This window comes from Pseudophryne corroboree, chromosome 4 (assembly GCF_028390025.1).
Source record: "Pseudophryne corroboree isolate aPseCor3 chromosome 4, aPseCor3.hap2, whole genome shotgun sequence".
In the NCBI taxonomy this organism is placed as follows: Eukaryota; Metazoa; Chordata; class Amphibia; order Anura; family Myobatrachidae; genus Pseudophryne; species Pseudophryne corroboree.
In genome coordinates this window covers 462,072,186-462,090,225 of record NC_086447.1, presented here as the reverse complement: position 1 = coordinate 462,090,225, position 18,040 = coordinate 462,072,186, and the positions used below count along the sequence as shown (strand labels likewise).

Below are 18,040 nucleotides of genomic sequence, written 5' to 3'. Positions count from 1 at the left end.
CCCATAGCAATATCAGATACCAGTCAAATGAATGAAAGAAGTTTTCTTAAGGCAGGAAAAGAAAACGAAAAGAAATAGAAATAATAAAGAACATATTGTGTACAAAATGTCTGCAAGTTTCAGTGTCAATGCAAATACCTGTGTAATCAGTGGTGGGTGTCAGAAAAAATATAGTACCTAGTAATAGAGACCATATTTTATTCATAAAAGGGAAGGTCCTGCACTCTCACACAAATTAAAATGTGATACTTAGCATAGTATAGCCAGGGTGGTCATCCTAAAGAGGTACACTGTCCCAGGGCCGTGAGTAGTATTAATGTTTACCACAGCATCATGCCTTGTTGTATATTGAAGTTCTCTATGTATTCATGCATTTTATACTGATGTCGATTTTATAAAGATTTTTTTCATGACTTTGCATACAAGTGGAAGTGCGGGCTCTTTGTTGCATTTATAAAGTACCTGTTTCTTGTGCCATGCACTCTGGATTTTGTAAAAGTTAATGTTGCAGCTGGTTTTGTATTACATATATATATATATATATGTGTGTATATATATATATATATATATATATATATATATATATATATACAATTTGGAACAGCCCGGCACTCCCTAAAAACATCCAATGTTTGGCCCAGGTGCCCTCCGCATTAAAGCATGAATAGAAGTAAAAAGAATCGGCGGCACTCCAGGACTTATAGATTAAAAAAATTGTGTATTAAGACATCACAAATACAACAGTTTCCGACGTTTCGGGGCCCGTAGCCCCTTTTTCAAGGTGTATGTGATATGTGCAATAAGCTCACCTTAAATAGTGTAGGAAGACCCACCAGTGTAGTGAGGAAGGACGCCTCCGGCCACTCCATCTCCGCCGCGCTCCCTGGACTTCCGGGTTCCGCTACAGATGACGTCACGTGTCCACACGTCGGGTTGCCATAGTAGCAGCCACCGCGTCGGATCGCGCTGGCCGGGGCTGTCAAACGGAGTGCAGAGAAAGAACTTAGTGTGAAATCAAACAGAGCACTTAAACACTGTTCACCCATGCAATATATGTGTGATCAGATTAAACCATATCAGTAAACCATCGTGAACCTAACTACTACATGTAAAGAATGGAATATATAAATGTGTCCACATTGGACAAAATGCAATGCTGTAAAAAATGCAAAAACAGGGATAGATGCAATATTAGGAAAACGTATAATGTAAGGGCATCATAAGGGAGTTGGGGACATGGTGGCTACTCTCTATATTTACACCTCATAGTTGACTACCGCTCATTGTGGCTACTGCCTCTATATTGTGTAAGGGGAGCTCCTACATAAAAGCACGATGTAGGATTATGAGTGGACCATAAATATACTCCACATTATGAATGCCCCAACACACTATCACCGAGAGTGCTCAAATCCACTATAGCCAGGGCCGGATTAACAATGGGGCGGATGGAGCTGCAGCTCCAGGCCCCCCATTGAAAATAGGCCCACAGCAAACTGACAGCATTGACAGGAACTTTTTCCTGTCACATACTGCCAGCGGCCTCCTCTCTCCCATGCCCCCTTCTACGGCTCCATCGATCTCACCTGCCACGGAGCCATGCAGCCTGCAGGCAGTGTGCTGGCCGCCCCTTCCTCTCCAGTCTCTCCTTCTCCGGGGTCCTGCTGTCACTCACAGGCCCAAGCTCCGCCCCCAGACTGCACGGGCCACGGGGAGCTGCTGCTGCAGGAAGCCTGGCAAGTGCAGTGATGGCTTCTTGATTAATATGTGTATACAGTTTGTGTGATGTGTGTAGTGAATGTGTGTGTGTATATGTGGTGGTGGGTGGGTGTGTATAGTGTGTATATGTGGTGGTGGTGTGTGTGTACTTTGTATAGTGATGGGGGTGTGTGTGTACTTTATATGTGAAGTGTGTAGTCACTGTAGTGGGTTCTGTGTGTGTGTTTAGTGTGTATATATGGTGGAGGTGTATGTGTACTTTCTGTGTGGGTGTGTGTAGTGTGTATATGTGGTGGTGGGTGTACTTTGTGTGTCTGTAGTGTGTACTGTATGTGTATATGTGGTGGTGGGTGGGTGTGTTTGTGTATATGTGGTGGTGGTGGTGGGTGTACTTTGTGTGTCTGTAGTGTGTACTGTATGTGTATATGTGGTGGTGGGTGGGTGGTTGTGTTTGTGTATATGTGGTGGTGGTGGGTGTACTTTGTGTGTCTGTAGTGTGTACTGTATGTGTATATGTGGTGGTGGGTGGGTGTGTTTGTGTATATGTGGTGGTGGTGGTGGTGGGTGTGTATATAGTGTGTACCAGTGGTCGAAATGGAGTGGTATATTTTTTAATTAAATGAAAGTGTTCATGTTAAGCTTCTTTCGCAGGGAGCTGCGCCCTACCCCTTTTCTGAGTGACAGAATGCGCCCTGCTAATCACCAAAGGACTGCCTTCTCCACCCGCCGCGCTGTCACTTCTCCCCCCGCAGCACTGTTACTCCTCCCCCGGCCGCGCTGATAGCTCTCAGCTGAAGGCGGAGACAGGGTCAGCATGCAGCGGGAAGGAGCAGCCAATCAGATCCTGCGGTGTCTCCTGCCAGTCCTCCGGCATGGTTTGATTCTGCCTCACCACGGCGCTGCACGCTGACCTGGGCTCCGCCGTCAGCATCAAGAGACTGGCCCTGCTGATCCGGCACAGTGCCCTCCTCCGCAACGGTGAGTGCCGCTCTGCATCTGCCCTGTGCCTGTCTTCCTCTTCCTCCCAGTGCTCTCTACCTGGTGCAGTGTGCCTCAGTGCTCTCTACCTGGTGCAGTGTGCCTCAGTGCTCTCTACCTGGTGCAGTGTGCCTCAGTGCTCTCTACCTGGTGCAGTGTGTCTCAGTGCTCTCTACCTGGTGCAGTGTGTATCAGTGCTCTGCCTGGTGCAATGTGTATAACGTGCTCTATCTGGCACAATATGTATAACGTGCTCTACCTGTCGCAGTGTGTATAGGAGGTTCTACCTGGTGCAATGTGTATTAGGTGCACTACTGTGTGCTATAATGTGAATTTCGGCTTATTCAGTGTGCTATAATGTGAATTTTGGCTTATTCATTGTGCTATAATGTGAATTGCGGCTCGTACCGTGTGCTATAATGTGAATTTCGGCTCATACCGTGTGCTGCAATGTGAATTTCGGCTCGTACCGTGTGCTGTAATGTGAATTTCGTCTCGTACCGTGTGCTATAATGTGAATTTTGGCCCGTACCGTGTGCTATAATGTGAATTTCGGCTTATTCATTGTGCTATAATGTGAATTTCGGCTTATTCATTGGGGTATAATGTGAATTTCGGCTTATTCAGTGTGCTATAATGTGAATTTCGGCTCGTACCGTGTGCTATAATGTGAATTTCGGCTCGTACCGTGTGCTATAATGTGAGTTTCAGCTCGTACCGAGTGCTGTAATGTGAATTTCGGCTCGTACCGTGTGCTGTAATGTGAATTTCGGCTCGTACCATGTGCTATAATGTGAGTTTTGGCTCGTACCGTGTGCTATAAGGTGAAAGGGGCACCAGTACTAGATAGTATAAGGGGTTCTACTACACTGGACATGCCCCCTTTTGGGTGACCACGCCCCCTTTTCTGGAGCGAAGGCGCGCGCATAATTGCATCCTTGACTTTTCCATATCCCCACTTCAATATTTCCACTTCGACCACTGGTGTGTACTGTGTGTGTTTGTGTATACGTGGTGGTGGGTGTGTGTGTGTGTACTTTATGTGTTTATATGTGGGGGGGTGTACTTTGTGTGTGTAGTGTGTACTATGTGTGTGTGTGTACTTTATATGATGGGGGCCTGTGTGTATATGCTATGTTTGGGAGGGCTACGCTAACACCTATTTGTTATATGAGTAGCAGCTGAGGAGGGAAGGGGTTCCACCTGCCCATAGAAATTGGATGCTTAGCGTATTTAACTGTCAGCGCTCACTCCTAAACAAATAATATCACATATGCAGTTTACTTTTAAATTCTGGTATACTCCAATTTATTAGGTTATAAAGCATAAAAATTAAAAACACAATATTATTTACAGTTTATGTGGTTTATATAATGCTGATGGTCCTAATACTCGGGACTAACTAGGGTTAAAAAAAATTTTTCAAAAATACCCTCCTCAGGTCCAGATGTCGGCGGTGCTGTTGGCAGGTCCATGTGGCAGGCGGCTGTGCTATCGGCAGGTCCGGGCAGCAGGCGGCGGCTCCAGCAGGCGGTGAGTATGGGCGGGTTCGGGCATTCCAGGCCGGCAGCGAGGTTTATGCTGTGCGGCACAGTGTGACCTCTAACACCATGTCACGCTGCGCAGTGCACACAGCCGCACTGCCTGGGGCAGGGGGAGCCGAGCAGCATCTGAGCCGTGTGCTGAATTGGCTCAGACGCTGCCCGGCATTTTAAAAAAAAAGCGTTGGCCCAAATACCGGGATAGTAAGCCCCATTTTAGGCCAAAATCCCAGGATACTGCCGATCCCGATCCCAGGATTGGCCACCATATGAGTAACAGGTGCAGCTGTGTGAGTATAGTAATGGGTGCTGCTGTGAGTACAGTAATGGGTGCTACTGGTCTTGCCCCCCCCCCCACATCACTAGTCACACCCTCGGTGGCCCCATATAATAGGCCCTTTGTAAATTTCAGCTCCAGGCCTATGTGGACCTTAATCTGGCACTGACTATAGCGTGTCATGCAAAGGGAACTAACACCACGCTAGTAAGAACACCACTATGTGAACATAATAATAAGTTCCAATAAACAACTTGATCCAGATTGAGTCTCTCGTAGAGATATATATTCCTTTTTTCATTCAAACCCATTGGGCTCGTCGTATTCTGTTTAAATATCCATCTTGCTTCTAACTTGAGGAGTTTCGCTCCTCTGTCTCCTCCACGTATAGAATCTGGTACATGGTCTATAACAATGTGCTTAAAAGAGTTGAGTGGATGTTTCATCTCGGCAAAATGTCTGGCTACCGGTTGGTCAGATTTTATACCCGTCAGTGCTTGATTTATAGCTGACCTATGAAGGGCCATGCGTTCTCTTCTAGTCCTAGTGGTTTTAACCACATAGCCTTTGCCGCACGGCATACTATCAAGTAGATAATGTACTTGGAGGTACTGGTTAGGACATGTCTGATGTGTCCCACCTGTTCAGAAAGGGGAAATTTAAAGGAAGACCCGGTCAACATATGTGTGCACGTAGTGCACCCCAGGCACCTGTAACATCCTGGGGCTTTCGTCAGAAAGTTGATTGGGGGTATGCTGTTAAAACCTGTTATATCTGAATGAACTATGCTGTCTTTTATATTTCTTCCTCTCATGAAACAAGACATGGGTCTCTTGGACCTGAAACACTTCAAATTCTCGTCAGTAGCAACTATAGGCCAAAGTGCTCTTACTGCTCGTTGAACAACAGGACTCGATGTAGAATATGTGGTCTTCCATGGAATCACCTGCCGAGTTGTTTCTTTTGACTTGATAGACAATAGGGACCCTCTGTCCATAGACAGCACTTCTTCTTTCTGGTGCCTCAGTAGTGAGATGTTATATCCTCTTTGGACGAATTTTTCAACCACCATATCAAGTTGGACTCCCAGTGTTGTCTGATCGCTATTTATTCTAGCTGTCCTCAACATCTGGGATTTTGGTAGTCCTTTAATCAGGGATTTAGGATGATGGCTATTAGCCCTCAATAAATTGTTTTTATCGGTTGGTTTTGTATATACAGTCGTAGATATCACCTGATTTGGATGTACACATCATGCTTTCTAATCAGGTGATAGCTTTCTAATCAGGTGATAGCTTTCTATGAACTCTTTTAAGCACATTGTTATAGACCATGTACCAGATTATATACGTAGAGGAGACAGAGGAGCGAAACTCCTCAAGTTAGAAGCAAGATGGATATTTAAACTGAATACGACGAGCCCAATGGGTTTGAATGAAAAAATTGCCTGAAACTCTCTTCAATAACAGGACAGGATAAATGGGGAATATTGTGACCTGACTGAATAGAACAGTCCTTAGGAATATATATCTCTACGAGAGACTCAATCTGGATCAAGTTGTTTATTGGAACTTATTATTATGTTCACATAGTGGTGTTCTTACTAGCGTGGTGTTAGTTCCCTTTGCATGACACGCTATAGTGGATTTGAGCACTCTCAGTGATAGTGTGTTGGGGCATTCATAATGTGGAGTACATTTATGGTCCACTCATAAACCTACATCGTGCTTTTGTGTAGGAGCTCCCCTTACACAATATAGAGGCAGTGGCCACGATGAGCGGTAGTCAACTATGAGGTGTAAATATAGAGAGTAGCCACCATGTCCCCAACTCCCTTATGATGCCCTTACATTATACGTTTTCCTAATATTGAATCTATCCCTATTTTTGCATTTTTTCCAGCATTGCATTTTGTCCAATGTGGACACATTTATATATTCAGTGTTTTACATGTAGTAGTTAGGTTAACGATGGTTTACTGATATGGTTAAATCTGATCACACATATATTGCATGGGTGAACAGTGTTTAAGTGCTTTGTTTAATTTCACACTAAGTTCTTTCTCTGCACTCCGTTTGACAGCCCCGGCCAGCGCGATCCGACGCGGTGGCTGCTACTATGGCAACCCGACGTGTGGACACGTGACGTCATCCGTAGCGGAACCCGGAAGTCCAGGGAGCGCGGCGGAGATGGAGTGGCCGGAGGCGTCCTTCCTCACTACACTGGTGGGTCTTCCTACACTATTTAAGGTGAGCTTATTGCACATATCACATACACCTTGAAAAAGGGGCTGCGGGCCCTGAAACGCCGGAAACTGTTGTATTTGTGATGTCTTAATACACAATTTTTTGAATCTATAAGTCCTGGAGTGCCGCCGATTCTTTTTACTTTTATATATATATATGGAACTGAGCTGAACACTGCTGATCTGCTGGAGGGCCCAATCTATTTTTCATCTATATATCCCACTGATGTGTGGGTAGTATTCAAGTATCCTGAACGCCTATGTGTTAATTCATGTGACAGTCTATCAATTTTTATCAAGCATTCGAGATATACCCCTGATGAAGTCTTTGAGCAAGACGAAACGCGTTGGGTTTTTCTATTTGTCACACCAATCTCCAAACTTGCTATAAGGAGAAGGAGGAGTCTGTAAAAGTTATTCTACTTGTCCTCTGTATAATTGTTCGGTGTCATTTGTTAAGGATGGATACTTAATTCATTGTACCATTGCTTGTGTTTTTATGTTTTAATAAATTTTATATGGAACATGTTAATGTGATTTTTATGCTCTAAAATATTGAGCAAACATATATTAATATACGTCTAGAGATTCCTGCTGAATCCTATTTATTATTTCGAGGAAATACATCCCAAAGGCGCCTATTCCTCTATTGCTACATATATATATATATATATATATATATAACAAAAAATAGACAGCACTCAAAGCTAATCATATTTTAAATGATCATGGTGGTGCAAGGCAGGAAAAGGATAAATAATCACACTCACTTTTTCAATGTACCAGAGTTTGTCTTATAAAAGATTTATACAGCCACACCACACTGGGTGACGTCCAATTCCTTCAGATCTTGGAAACTAAGCAGTGTCGGGCCCAGTCAGTACCAGCTCTGGAGACTGCCTGGGAATACTGGGTGCTGTATATAAATCATGGTGGTTCATGGACCTACATCCCTGCACTATGTGTGATCAAAACAGTAGTCTAATTACGAAATTAGACACTTGGAGGCTTCTTCTCCAATATTGCCACCTGAGATGATATTTCACATGGGGGTATGACTCTCAGAGCTTTTTCCACTATGGGTCATCAATCACAACGTGTTACCATACACGTTAGTGTTACATCACCCTGCCCTGTTTGTAGTGATCCAATTTTTAGTGTTCACTTTGCATGCCCGAGATTGCATATATATACTTGATATATCTCTGGGTTTATTTGTCAGCTTGCACTAACCCTCACGTTGGTTACATTGTTGTAGAGCTTAGACGGCTGTGCCGATGACTCACCCGTCACTTCACTGCACAATACTACGGAGTAGTCGCTATGTGCGGCGCCGGGTTTGTTTACCAAGGCAACGGCGTTTCGGAGCGGGAATAACACGCGAGCCGCTTGCAGGCTCGTCCCGTCTCCTCCCACAATATGGGCTTGTTTGAAAGTGCTTTTTGGCGCCAATACAGGTATTTATTTGGGCTCTGGTTATGGTGTGATTAGCCCCTGACGAAAACCAAGGATCGGATGAAACAGCTGTCGGGCTGTGACTGTGGTATTGTATTTGAAATGCCGTCTCTCTAAGTATTAAAACACCTTTTTTCATTCATCAAAAACCATGAGTGCTGGCTTCTTTTACTTTTTCTGGTACATTGAAAAAGTGAGTGTGATTTTATATATATATATATATATATATATATATATATACACACATATATATTAACAGTTTCTTATATAGCGCAGCATATTCCGTTATGCTTTACAATTGGAACAACAATGATAAAACAAAACTGGGTCCTGCTCACAAGCTTACAATCTATTGGGAAATGGCATTGATACACAAAGATAGCTGCTATCTATTGAATTATTGTCTACCAGATTGCAAAGGTTCTTGGTGGGCTGTATGATATAGTCACACAATGATGTGTGTGGACTGTACAGAGGGGATGTAACTGGATAGGAAAGCTTATGAAAGTTGAGTGAGTAGTTCTAGAATGTGATAAGTTAGCCTGAAAAGGTGAGTTTTCAGGGAAACTTTGATGGTTTGGAGACTAGTGGAGAGTCTTATTGTGCATGGTAGGGCATTCCACAGAGTCGGTGCAGCCTGAAGAAAGTTTTTCATATAAAAAGAAAGGTCCTACACTCTCACCCAAATCAAAAACATCACAATCCCACCACCTAAGCCTTTGTCTGAGGATACAATCCCTGCCAGTACCCCTAGCTTTGCCAATGCAGGCCAAGCATACAAACTCTTACATCAGTGTGGCACACAAATTTATTCTTATTAGCGCTGTACACCTCTACTGCTGTATATTCGGAGGACAGTCCGCTCTCCCCTGATATCTGCAATCTGATTTTCCATCTTGACTTTTGTACATGTTCTTTAAATTATATCACAAACAAAAGCAATATGAGAGAAGCCAGCAGTATTAATTTTCAAAATGACATACTTTATTTTAATTATATTGTGCATATCATACCCATAATGTAAAGTGACTGAATCGGTTGCAAGTGCGTTTGCAGATGCATCACAGAAATTGCAGCATACTGCACATACTGTACACCAAAGAAATAGATAACTGTATATGTGCAGAATCAGGCATACGGACAAAGATCGCAAGCGTGGATGAACTGATAGGACCACTCTTACAGTGAAATAGGCATTTCTGTGCGGCAACTGGTCAGAGATCATGCAGATGCACAGAGCTGTTCCATCTTGTGGGAGTGCCACGGGAGTGTTGTGGGAGTGTAAACCACCTTCAATGCGGACAGAGATGGAGCACCTGTTTCACATGAATCTTTTGAATCTTCAGCATAGTGTGGGTGCAATTACTGATATTAATGGTGACAGTTGCTGGCACATGCAGATACATAGATGTTTGGAATACATGGGAGGTTTCTGGCATAAGCTAGTAAGTAGGCTGCCACGGATGGTAAAAAAGAGCAGATGTGTCTGATTTAGAATTAGTCCCACTAATATCAAAAGTGAACATATTAACTACTTTAACCAGTGTACTACACAAAATAGCTACTCCCTAATCTCTTACTGGTTGTCTCATTTTTAGAAATTTCTAATGGGTAAAGATAAATCAGTATACTAAAATATTAGCTATAATGCAAACTGAAACAAATCCAGAAAGCATAACACAACATTTTTCCATATTTGGAACAGTAGTGTATCACTTCACTAACCAGAGCAGATAACCGCTTCCAGTTTGTGTGCCACAGGGAAATCCAGAAGACTTATGGAGAAACCCAGGATGGCAGGCAGTTTAACCCAGCCCAGCAGAGCTAAGAATGGAACCAGTCCAATGGGAATTATCACACTTTCTCTGTATAGATGGAATTTTGGGATCCCACAAACACCAGTATCTTCTTTTGATGTGTCTTTCCTATATTTATAGGTTGGTACAAAGCAATTTGGTTGTTTGGATAAATGTATGCTGTTATTATGAATTACTATACTATATGGCTGTTATTTTGGATTTCTTGGAAGTACCTATATTAAATTATATTTTTGTATATATTCTGGGTGTACTTCACTGCATGTTTTATTATTTTTTTCTATGGTGCCTGTTAACTACCTGACTGAATTTTCTAAGTTACATCAAGTAGGAAGAAATGAAATCATATTGAGACACGTCTTTCCTCATTATTATCCAGTAAGTGTATTTACTCATAAGTTATCTTATCTATATGGGCCCTCATTCCGAGTTGTTCGCTCGCAAGGCGAATGTAGCAGAGTTACACACGCTAAGCCGCCGCCTACTGGGAGTGAATCTTAGCTTCTTAAAATTGCGACCGACGTACGCGCAATATTGCGATTACAAACGAGTTAGCAGTTTCAGAGTAGCTCCAGACTTACTCTGCCTGTGCGATCATTTCAGTGCTTGTCGTTCCTGGTTGACGTCACAAACACACCCAGCGTTCGCCCAGGCACTCCCACCGTTTCTCCGGCCACTCCTGCGTTTTTTCCGGAAACGGTAGCGTTTTCAGCCACACGCCCCTGAAACGCCGTGTTTCCGCCCAGTAACACCCATTTCCTGTCAATCACATTACGATCGCCGGAGCGAAGAAAAAGCCGTGAGTAAAAATACTTTCATCATAGTAAAGTTACTTGGCGCAGTCGCAGTGCGAACATTGCGCATGCGTACTAAGCGGATTTTCACTGCGATGCGATGAAAAATACAGAGCGAACAACTCGGAATGAGGGCCATGGTTTCAATTCTGAATTTGGAAAAAGAAGAAAAAACAGCACTAATTCATTTTCATTTTTTAAGGGACATTACATGTACACAGGGATATTATTATTTTTTTACAGTACAGTATTACACTATTGTTTATATTTCTTTTATGAATGCTTATTAAGAAGTTTCAATGCTTCTTAAGATTTGCTAGCTTGCTAGTTTAATGGAGTATTCATTTATGTGTATGATGTTTGAATATAAAATTATTATAAAATAGGATTCATGGACACCCAGTTTTAATATACGATAAACAAAATAACAATATATATGAATGTTTGAGTAATTGGCGTAATTGGCTCAAGGAGAAATGTCATTAACTCCAAAAGGATCTATGAAACTTAAAAATTAACTCTAACCAACTTATAGCAGAATTAAATCTCTATGATTGATTAAAAGTAAATTGTGTTAAAAGATCCCCTTTATTTAATAATTTTCTTCCAAGTTTAAAAAAATAATAATTCCTAGATATGTACTGTAGAAAAATTATATTAAATCATATAGCTGACAAAGCCTAATTCGGATTTGTACGCACATCCCACAAGCAATTTTTTGTGAGAGCAACTACTCCGCAATGACAGCACAGATTTTGTTGGTTCAAGTGTCTTTTGATAGGGTGTGTGATGTAGATTTGCAATAAGGTAGCAAAGGATGACTTCTGATAAGTCGTCAGGTTGTTGATGAATAACGTGTCAAAGTCATGATTTTTTCCCATAGAAAAAGCATTGAGCGGGGAGGTGGGGAAGAGGGTTGGGGGCTTTTTCTTTTGGGTATGCAAGTTGCAATGCAGCCATTGCCAGTTTTTATCTGCCCTACATTCAGTTGGTACAATTAACTTTTTGTAACACTTTCGATAAACAGTAAAATTTTGAGATACAGTAAAATTTCGGGATACAGTAAACTGTTGAGATATAGTAAACTTTATATAAATGCATTTTAGGAAACACAATTATTATTATTTTGCTTGATTTCAAACAACGCGTTTGACTAGTAGTCTTAAATCATTGCGCATGTGTTTCTCTTTGACTTATCAAACCAGATTGTAGCAGGCAATGCTGCACAATACAGATTCTATTAGAAGATCTCTACATCATGAGCCTAAGGTGCAGGAAGGAGAAATGTTCCAACTTGTGCACATACAAACAATGGTTCAATGATTTAATGAGGGAGGTAAAGGTCAAAAATGTATACATGGCTTTCTCCTTTAATAAATTATAACAATAAGAGAACTAGAACATTCTAGACACTTGTTTCTGATGTTTATATTGTTTACCATTGGGCAGCAATAATTAGCATTACTTCCTCACAGCACTGAGGTCATGGCTTCAATTCCCAGCATGGCCCTAACTATGTGGAGTTTGTAAATTCTTCCTGTGTTTCCGTGGGTTTCCTCTGGGTACTCCGGTTTCCCCCCACAATCCAAAATGGTACTGGTAGGTTGATTGGCGTTCACCAAAAATTAACCCTACTGTGTGTGTCTGCATGTGGTAGGGAATATAGATTGTAAGCTCCACTGGGGCAGGGACAAATGTGAATGACCGAATATTCTCTGTAAAGCGCTGCAGAATATATGTGCACTATTTAAATAACTGGTAATAATAATAATAATAATAATAATAATAGAAAGGCGATACAAAACAAAGTAACATATTTATTAAAGGAGAGTTAATTATTATAAAAAGATAACATCAGAAATAAGTATGTAGGTAACTAACTATACTTTCTTTAAAATACTGTTTTACACTTGTCCTTATTTCCTGGGATCCACAAGTGTTTCTTTAGAAAAAATATTGGAACAAGGCTGTCTGGGGATAAAACATCATTAGTTACAGCGTGCAGTTTGTTTGAAATATGCGTTCCAGTACTTTAATATCTAAGTACCCGCCTTGTGGAAAAATAATTACTGAACCACTGAGAGCTTCATAATGTCCTGCATTTAAGTCCTGAGCGTCATACATAATGCATGGGAAGCAGGCTCTGCTTTCTGATTACAGAACACTGTCATTAAATGAGCAAATTAAAGATGTGAATAATTCACAGGCTGAGCGTATTGTCAGTGCTGCATTGTGAAATTAGAATTTCTAATAAGTACTGCAATTTTTTTAACCCAATTAACACGGAGAACGTCTTGAGACTGAACAGTACAATAAAAATTATTACCTTATTCTTTTGCTTCACAACAGACAAATTAAACACTGTACTTAATTTTGTAACATTAATTACTTTATTACAGGAAACTACTGTTTTAATCAAAGTTCAAATATTTACTGGAAAGAAGAAAACACACATGCAGCTTCTTAAATGTATTTTCCTGAAAATGTTTCTCTAAAGGACTGAAGTGTCTACAAAAATGCATTAATATCTTATGTAAACAAAATAAAAGCAAATTGCTAGGTCAGCCACTGTGACCTTGCATATGCGTGCAATAGGTTTATTCACCAGTTTTATTGGCTAATTGTTTCCACTGTATAAAACAAACATTTCACTTATATCTATCATTGACCAAAATATCTATGTTGAGAGGAATATACATACTGTTAATGCTTTATATGATCATCAATACATTAAACATCAAATGCAATTTCCTTACCTTAGAATAGTGATAAAGAAGATTACAGATTTCATGTGATTGTCTGGTCATCACTTACTCCGGGGATATGCATGCTGATATTCTGATAAAAACAACAGTGCACTGCCATATAAATAAAAGACCATATTCTTTCACATGTTGAACGTTCCCTTTCCTGGAGTGCAAAACCAGAAACAGCTGTTGGTCATTGCATGATGCATTTCATCTTTAAATCCATGGCAGGCAGATTCCACAGGATGAAGAAGTTAAGACAAGGCAAAGGACGAAGTAGGTTTTTATCCTTACTATGCAGATTATTTGATTGTGTCAATAATAGGAAGGTACAGCAGCTATAGGGAGCCCTCTCAATGCAATGCCCAAAGATATGGTTAGACACACTGAGAGAGAGAGAAGGAAAGGAAGAGAGGGCTGTCAGTGCAGATAAATCTGCATATGGAAATTAGGGTAATCCTGGGTACAGTTTTATTTAACAGTGATGTAGTGTGTTTTTTAATTAAGCAGGAACCTTAGCTATGGAGAATGAAACAGGGGAGGGGATAGACAGGAACCATTCTAAAGTTTAGCAAGAAGAATACGAGCAGTAAATTGAATAGTGCACCAATGTCTGTTAATTCATCTATTCATCCTCTTGGAAGCAATAATTCTTGCTAACCTCGTGTTACTTTACTCTAGAATGTAATTCAAATTACTGTATGAACTGAAACTAATTAAATACATTGTATAAAACAATACTGTATATGTATGTATGAAGGCCTTTCTCAAATAATGTTCACACATAATGCTGCAGAAATATGATAAGTGAATATATAGTGCTTGTATCATCAATACCAGCATGTTGCATAACAAGCCCCTCTGGAGGCTGCAACTAGTCTATGCAAATTAAATTATATTATGTTATTGTAGTACAAATATATTTTTTTATTAAAAATCAATTAATAATGACAGCAAAGATTAAGAGCAGGTCTTGGATAATAGACTTAGCTAAAGTCAGATAACATACAGGAAGAAATACAAAAGAAAAGTCATGAATAAAACCAAGGTCAGAATTCCAAGATATCACATACTGGATCACTGGGGTTATGCAGGGAAAAGTCAGGAACATGCTGGGTCATACATAGGATCAAATTGATAAAAAAAAATTCTCAGAAAGCTAGAGGTAGTCAGTGAGTCCAATATGCTGGCAACCATCTGCTGTAAAGACAATGCTTAATTAGTGAAATTAAGCGGCTAATTTATCAAGCCCTGGAGAGTGATAAATAGCACAGTGATAAAGTACCAGCTAATCAGCTCCTAACTGCCATGTTACAGGCTGTGTCTGAAAAATGACAGTTAGGAGTTGATTGATTGGTACGTTATCACGTGCTATTTTTCACTCTCCAGGGCTTGATAAATCTGGGTATAATTTTGAACTGCAAACCTCCAGTGATTACTGCAGTTATGTGACCATATGGATAAAGTACTGCGTGCCCGCTTCTATAGCAGAAGGGAATGGTGCCAGACCGGAGAGTCAGCCTGTAGCATGCTGAAGCTGTGGAAAGAGCTTCCAAACACGGGATTGGTAGTCACAAGTATTACACTAAGCCTAATATTTTGTGACAATAGCTAGGTCATGGATAAAACTGGTATTATTACTAGTGATGGATGTTAGTTATTTATTTACTTATTATAGGATTCACTTTAGCTTACATTCCCATGAGACATGATGACACATGGAGTTTCCCTATGTGTCTAATACCTGAATGTCCAGTAGGGCACCAAATGAATATATAAATATAAGATGACCATCAAAGTGTGGCATAGGCTGAGTATCCAAAATGTGGAGGAAAAGGTGGGGACTGTTTCGGCTACTACACTAGCTAGACAATGGGGTAAATTAGTTTCTGTTCAGTGAGCATCAAAGAAGCATGTTTGTCATTAATGTCACTAAAACCTGCCCTGCTCCTTCACCACCAGCCATTACTGATTTTTTGGGCAGATTATTATTATCAGAATCTTTTATTTGTTAGGTGACACAAGGTGATATAAATAAACAACAAAACATTAATATTTTTAATGATGATGATACTTCTTTTTCTTCTTCTTCTTCTTCTTCTTCTTCTTCTTCTTCTTCTTATTATTATTATTATTATTATACACAACTATTAGTATAAATCATAAATATAAACATTGTATTAAAAACATAAACAGGGAACAACAAGTACAGGAGAAAGGGTAGCTAGAGTCAGTAAATGTGACGAGTCACAGCAAAGGCTCAACAGCTCTCAATGATTCTTTATCCATCAGTGTCACAGTTACTGTAGGAAAAGAGACAAAACACAAAGAATATTGGTGGCAAAGATAGTTCAAGGGAAGAACAAAAGGGAAGAGAACATCTTAAGGTCACAGCAAGTAGACCTGGGGGTAGTTATAGTCCAGGTTACCAACCACTGAAATAGAGCATAATACAGGTCGGGTATCCGTTATCCAGATACCCGTTAACCGAAATATTCAGAAAACTGGAATATTTCAGTCCTTTAGTGATGCGGCCGACGTCATGACGTCACTGGAGTCTGCGGCCAATCACAGACAGGTGGGGGAGTGGTTTTGCAGCCATTCCCTCACCGTTGCTGACTCCCAGTATCCGCCGCAGACCCACTGCTGACTCCCAGGACTCGACATGGACCCCTTCGCCAACACGCCGGACCACCTGCTAATGCACCGGACCCCCACCCCACCCCCGACACGTCCACATAACAGGTAATCTGTTATTTGGAAAAATCCCATATCCGGAATGCTCCTGGTCCTGAGCATTCTGGATATGGGATACTCAACCTGTACTGAATTTCTAGGAAAGAGTGCACTACTACACAAACTAGAGTCTTCCGGTTCTCCAAATGGGCTTATGCCCTATCCCAAGATAACCACTGAGATCTTTACTGAGCATTTGAAGGGACCATCTTTTATTTAGACTGTGTAAGGCTATTTAGTGCAATATGGTTGGAGGCAGAAGTTTCCTGGTTAGCTCCTGCTGTTCCAGCATCCCTACAGCACTACCTGTTTGCTGTAATTACAGTAACAGACTGCAGTCTGGAGTAAAAGTGCATTAGTCAACAATATTAAGAGCTATGCATACAACTGAGCTGAAGAAAAATCTTATAAAAGCATTTCTGGAATTTGCCAGAAAACATCAGATTGAGGGGGATATTCAATTAGCCCCCGAAGAGACATTGGGAGTAAAAACTTCTGATGTTTCTTCGGGTTTTGCGGTCAGCCTATTCGATTTGACCGGCCATTGAAAAGTGAATTTTCACCCGAAAATATACAGGTTCAGTGAAACCTGTGTGTTTTCGGGTGAAATAGCCCTGTCGTTGGATGAAAACGGGGCTGTTATTGGGGATTTTGCTTTGCCTGCCAGAGGCAGGTGAGACAAAATCCCAGATTAGCTGCGGCATGCGCCGGATTATCGGGGCTAATAAGATAGCCCCCCCCCCCCCAGCGATACTTTTACACCCACAGTCGGTGCGGGTAATTGAATACCCCCCTGACTCAGTTAAAACATGGGATAAGGTTCTTTGGTCAGATGAGACAAAAAAATTGAGCTTTATGGCCCCAGTTTAAAATGCTATGTGTGGTGTAAACCAAACACTGCCAATTCCTCTGCAAACACCATTCCAACAATGAAGTATGTAGGTGGCAACACCATGTTGCGGGGATGGTTTTACTCAGCGGGGAATGGCCATCTGGGCAACAATCTTCTTCAGTCTGCTAGAAAAATAATGCTACCGGCTTCCGTTATGCCGCAGACAGCGTTGCACATGTTGGGGATATAAGGTGAGATTTTATATGTCTGTATGTATATGGCTGAGGACGATGAACAGTAAAGTATCAAAACATTGCATTGATATCCTGCCTCTGTGATTATTTCATTATCCGGGTGCCGCTGGAATCGCTGTATATGTATATGTATGTGTATATGTATATATATATATATATATATATATATATAGACAAACAGTCCCTTCCCACCTGTGGCTCAGGTGTTTGTGTAGAGGAGGAAACAGGCGGCACTCCAAGGGCTTGTATAACAAACTTGTATTCAAAACATGGTGAAAAAAACAAAGCAAAACAAAGGTACAGGTATCTTACAACGTTTCAAGGCATGGCAGCCTTTTCATCAGGTAAGTGACCCTGGTGCTGTGAAAGAAAAGAAAAACGAACCAAACTAAACCCAGAAACACTCACCTTTTAAATAGCATGCAGGAGGAAGGCAAGCTGTTCCCGGCGTCTGTGATCAGGACTTCCTGGTGAGTCACGTGAGAGGCTCTGTGATGACGTGTGTGTTGCCTAGCAACGTGTCCGTGATTAGACAGGCGCCGGGAAAGCCTGTCAGAGAAATGTAAACAAAGTGATAAGGCATGTGAAATACATGCAGTGAAGCTGTGAACGGAACTTGTGAAAGTGAAAGCAATATAGTGACTG

General features: G+C 41.2%; 1 long non-coding RNA gene across 1 annotated transcript in view; it reads right to left on the bottom strand.

The window, feature by feature from the left end:
* Window positions 1-13,986, bottom strand: part of LOC134911502 (uncharacterized) — a 91,389-nt gene extending 77,403 nt beyond the window's left edge. Inside the window, exons 1-2 of the long non-coding RNA XR_010176625.1 lie at window positions 13,583-13,986; window positions 810-976 (exon numbers count right to left, since the gene is read on the bottom strand). This is a non-coding gene — a long non-coding RNA (uncharacterized LOC134911502). The remainder of the gene's footprint in view (window positions 1-809; window positions 977-13,582) is intronic.
* Window positions 13,987-18,040: the final 4,054 nt, after the last annotated feature.